Raw genomic sequence first — 5212 nt, forward strand, 5'->3', positions numbered from 1 at the left:
TTTTATAACTTTGACACAGAGCTGCTACGTAGTACTCTACTGGTTTACGTAGTATCGTACTCTTTAGCCATTGGCTAAAAGTTATTCAAAATGAGTCAAATTCTATGTTTTAAGCTGAAGGTGGTGCTATACTGTGGTATTTAGGCAGAATTTTTAATTAAAAAAAAATGCACCAAAATGCTAAAATAAATAATGCACACATTTAAAACACTATTAGACACTCATTTATACAGTTCATCAGCAAAAAAAAAAGTTAATTTAGACGTTACTTGCTCTTTAATAATAATAATACATTTTATTTCAACAGCAGCTTTCTAAACACTCAAGGACACTTTACAGACAGAGATAAAATACACAACAATAAAAGATAGAACAGCATAAAACAAACAGACAGATTGGAGAAAAGAGAGTAACTATTGGAATGCTAGACGGAACAGGTGGGTTTGGAGTCTGGTTTTAAAGACAGTGAGGGAATCAATGTTACGGAGGTCAGGAGGGAGTGAGTTCCAGAGCTGGGGAGCAGAGTGACTGAAGGCCCTGCTCCCCATAGTGACCAGACGGAAAGGTGGGACAGAAAGGTGGATGGAGGAGGAGGACCTGAGGCTATGGAGGAAAAAATAACAGGTTTGTCATAATTGTTTAAAGAACAAAACCATACATGAAGTGGTCAAGACAGGTATTTGGTACTTACACTCGCTGTGTTGTGTAGCTGATGTTGGAGACACACAGGCTGCCATGGTGACCTTTTAACAGATCTAAGAAAAAAATGTAATAAAAGAATGAAACTTAAAAACTCCCAGACCTCATGTCATATTTACTAATCAGCTATGGCTGATTTATTGTTTGGATCACAGTGAGTTACACTAATTCTAATATATTTTTATTTCTATTACACATACATTCTTTTTAACTGTTATTTTCACATGACTGTTATCAGGCTCTCTCGTTCCGGTTCTCATGATAATTCCGTGTCTTCCAGTAAGTTATCTTGTGCTTACTTCATCTGTATAATGTCTCTTTACTTTTTTTCAATTTGGAAGTCTGCTAGTTACAAAACAAAAGTTTCATGTTTCTGAATGAATGTTCTATTTTACAAAATAAAAAATACATGTACAAAATACAATGTTCCTTTTACAAAACAAGAATACAAGTACGAATTGAGAATAACAAGTTACGAATCCAAAGTTACAAGTTACGAATCCAAAGTTACATGTGATGAAACATGTTCGAAGTTACAAAACTTGGTACAAGTTACGCTGAATATTGTCCCAATCCTAGTTCCATACTATGTGTATTGTTTATTTGAAAACTATTTACAGAGCAGCCTCAGAATTGAGATTAAATATCTTTGATCACAATAGTAAAGGAACTATTACAGAACAAGTGTTTCAATAAAATCAGAACATTAATATTTAAGTGCATGAATTATTACAGAGAGAGAGAGAGAGAGAGAGAGAGAGAGAGAGAGAGAGAGAGAGAGAGAGAGAGAGAGAGAGATAGAGAGAGAGAGAGAGAGAGAGACAGGAAAAAAAATAACCCGACCAGAAAGGAGAGGAGGCAGTGACCGACGCAGCATGAGCCGTTTTCAGCTCTGTCTCATCAAATGCACCACGTGCGTTATGAAAAAAGTAACTTTAAATATTAAACCAAAAAAAGAGTCGAGCTGAAGAAAACCTAGGGAGTACTGAAGAAACGTGAGCAACAGTGAAGCAAGCACTGAGAGATCCGTTACTGTCTGTGTGTGTGTGTGGATGGGCCGGATGGACTGAGCTCCTGGCTGCAGAGTTTTGTGTGTAGGGAGGGGCGGGCGCTCTATATAACAGGCCAATCACAGAGCGTGAAGACAGTCAGTTAATCAATGAGGATTTTCCTTCCGCACGATTACAGATATTTACGAGTTTTACTCATTTCATGCTCGTATTTGTGAAAAATGCTTTATCCGTACCGGATACTCGTCTAAAACGAGTATCGAGCTCATCCCTAGCATTTAGTGGCATCCACAACCTTAAAACGCATTGAAATGTCCAAGTCCATATATCTTCTGGCTCTATGGAGAGTACAGATGCTTTTTTCCTCCTCTCCTCCCTATCTTATCCCAAGGCTCTTTAAAGAGCGGGTCAAGTGAGCCTCGGAGTCCTTTTCCACCCACGTATCAATTTTAAAAAATGCAACATTAGTAGGCGTTGCCTGGAGGACCGAGAGGGCGGAGCCGCGGCAGTGACGAAGACGATGGCTAACTAGACGATGCTAGCTCCCTTCACTCTGAGCAGTTATTACAAGTGGAGGACTTTTCTCCCCATCCTACCCAGACACTCGAGAAGAAAGGGACCAAGTCTGTTTGGAGGAGACAAGCGGACCTGAGCCTTATTGTTTTGAGCTTGTGAGTTGCCTGAAACTACCGGAACCGACCCAACAGAACCAGCTCTGAATGGTAAGTAGCCGTTAGCCATAGCATTGGATTAGCTGCAGGGTTTGGCTCCACGGCCCTAAAAAGCTAGTATTCAGCATGTTTTAGAGGTTTATCTGCTTCAGCACACCTGGTTTTAATCAGCAACAAATAGCTGAGCTGCTTAACAGCTAATCTAACCTGTTAAAGCAGGAAAACCACTGAAACATGCTGGATAGCAGCTCTCTGGTAGCCCTGGGCTCAAGTTACAGTCTGCTGCATAGAAAGTTATGAAAATACCCCATGAGAAAATTATTCTGTAATGTGTTCAGCCCACTAAAACTGCCCTGATTTATTTATATACTAATAACAGCTGCTCTCTTGGTTCTAGGTCCTCTGGTGTCTGCAGCTGGTCTCCTGCTGGTGTCGTCAGGATCAGGAGCTTCCAGAAGAATGTGCCTTTCAATGACTCTTTCCCCCTTATTTGTTATATTAATTAAATAAATCTCAATTTATATATTTCCTGTTGTTGTTCATGTCCATAAATACGTTAACATGCTTGAAATTAAAACGAGCTTTTAACAGTGAGGTGCTAGTTTAATTCATCACAATAGAGCAAGTTAAACATGCATTGTGATAATTCAATTAATGTAATTTATAAATATCCATTAAAATATCAAAACTGGAATCTATATGAGATATTTGGCAGCACAAAAAAACTTGTCAAACACAATATTTATTATAATTGTGGGCAGACAGGAGACAGAGCTGATGGAGGTTCTCAGTCATCGAAGGATGGCTGAAGGCTTTCCAGGAACAGGAGATGTGGTGTTGACTCTTCTCTTTCTATTCTGCCAGATGAGCTGATAGGTTACAGGTGTGTGAGGACATCCTCATGCTGTCATAACCAGATGACATGAGTTATCAGGTGATCAGCCAGGCTAATGAGATGCAGAAAGAAAACAAATTCAGGACAGTGTACAATATGTGGTGTTGCTCACCTTATGTGCTCTTATAGAGTATTAACGTGTGCCTGCCTCATGGTGTAGAGTCCATATTTTGCTGAGTGTCATGCAATAATGCAGGTTATTAGTTAATTTACTTTTGATAGCAAAAACAAAATATTTAATGTAAAAGTTATTTACCAGGTGAATCAGCTCACACGTCACCACCAAGTGTCACAGGGCCAGAATCAGTAGCCTCCGTCATGATGTCATGATGTAATCACATACTTATTTAATTGTCAATATCTTAAAAATTCTGAAATGTTTTAATTTTTTTTTACCTTGAACAGTTCACTGAGCTTGCACTGTCACTGAGGTGGAAGCTGGAATCAACAGCAGACACCTCACACCTTGGTCTTTTCAGGGGGTGTGGCCACTGCTCTGGGACCTTCTGGAAGATGAATTTTCATCATGGTCCCCGTGGGTCACCAGACACACTGCGGCTGTGAACTCCATTCTGGCTGGCTATGTAAAAACAAAGAAGCAGCACATTTATAAATGTTTAAAAGAGCATAAAATCACGTGTAACAATAATCTGTAAAATAAATTAAAACTAGAAGGTAATAATAAAATGTTTACATAGAAGATTATTAAAAATAATTCACCTTTGCTACAGGGAAGGTTTCACGTCAGCCTGGACAAGTGCATTCTTGCAGCTAAATCAGTCTGACAGCCAGTGTCCTGGGTAGATTTAGCCTGAAAAAAATATATAAGCACATTGTTGTTGGGAGTTTATAAAGTCAGATAATATACAAAAGAAACTGTCCTATATAGGCGCTTTATAACATTCCTAGTGTGTGATCATTATAACGTAAAAGTCAGTCACATATGATGTGGAGAGCCTGAAATGCGACCTCCTGAACAGAATTCCTCACAGAACCTGTTCACAAGCTGGATTTCACGCTGTAGTGCTGTCTGTCAAGTGCTGCGTCAGTTAGAGCCACTGTTGCAGAATTGCCGACTGACTAGCTAAAGGAAGTGAACCACGTCTCTCAGACTTTGCATTTAGGTAGGGAATTGTCTTTAGAAGATGTTAAAACGTTTATTTAGCTTACTCACCTCAGACTGGAGCCCGCCGTGGTGGGGGAGCAGAGTCGGTGGGCTGCATCTAAATCGCAGAAGAGCCACGGTGGGCAGCCTCCCTCCAAACGGAGACGTGCAGAATCGCGGGTAAAATGCCCACAGAGTCACCGCAAGCATACTACACTACACCTACTCACCAATACTAAGACGATATGGAGCACTAAACCCGAAATACTTTCCCAATTACACTAACAGCCAAACACTAACTAAACTACAATATCCAACAGCCAAATCTAATACAAAATAAGTATTTATAACACTAAAAGATATGCTAAGACTAGGATATGCTAATGCTATATGCTAATGCTGAACTACCGCTGACCTCCTACACTCGCTTGCAAATCCAACTCCCACTCGCCACAGGGCGTGGCCGAGACGCTCGTTGCTTTTATAACTTTGGCACGGATCTGCTACGTAGTACTCTACTGGTTTACGTAGTACTTTACTCTTTAGCCATTGGCTAAAATTTATTCAAAATGACTCAAATTCTATGTTTTCAGCTGAAGGTGGTGCATTACTGTGGTTTTTAGACAGAATTTTTAATTTTTAAAGAAAATGCACCAAAATGCTAAAATAAAGAATGCACACATTTAAAACACTATTAGACACTCATTTATACAGTTCATCAGCAAAAAAAAGTTAATTTAGACGTTACTTGCTCTTTAAAGACTCAACCGGGAATATAGTTTATGACCCTGAAAGAATAAACACTTTCAGAGACTTTTACCAAACTTTGTAC

The 5212-nt window shown here is 39.4% G+C and overlaps 1 long non-coding RNA gene across 1 annotated transcript; it reads right to left on the reverse strand.

The window, feature by feature from the left end:
- Positions 1–2946: 2946 nt before the first annotated feature.
- On the reverse strand, positions 2947–4505 carry LOC139063809 (uncharacterized). The gene is made up of 3 exons (XR_011517146.1): positions 3996–4505; positions 3388–3855; positions 2947–3327 (listed from the first exon to the last, which is right to left on the reverse strand). It is a non-coding gene; the product is annotated as an uncharacterized lncRNA (long non-coding RNA).
- Between the last annotated feature and the right edge of the window lie 707 nt (positions 4506–5212).

Source organism: Nothobranchius furzeri, chromosome 18, assembly GCF_043380555.1.
Source record: "Nothobranchius furzeri strain GRZ-AD chromosome 18, NfurGRZ-RIMD1, whole genome shotgun sequence".
In the NCBI taxonomy this organism is placed as follows: domain Eukaryota; kingdom Metazoa; phylum Chordata; class Actinopteri; order Cyprinodontiformes; family Nothobranchiidae; genus Nothobranchius; species Nothobranchius furzeri.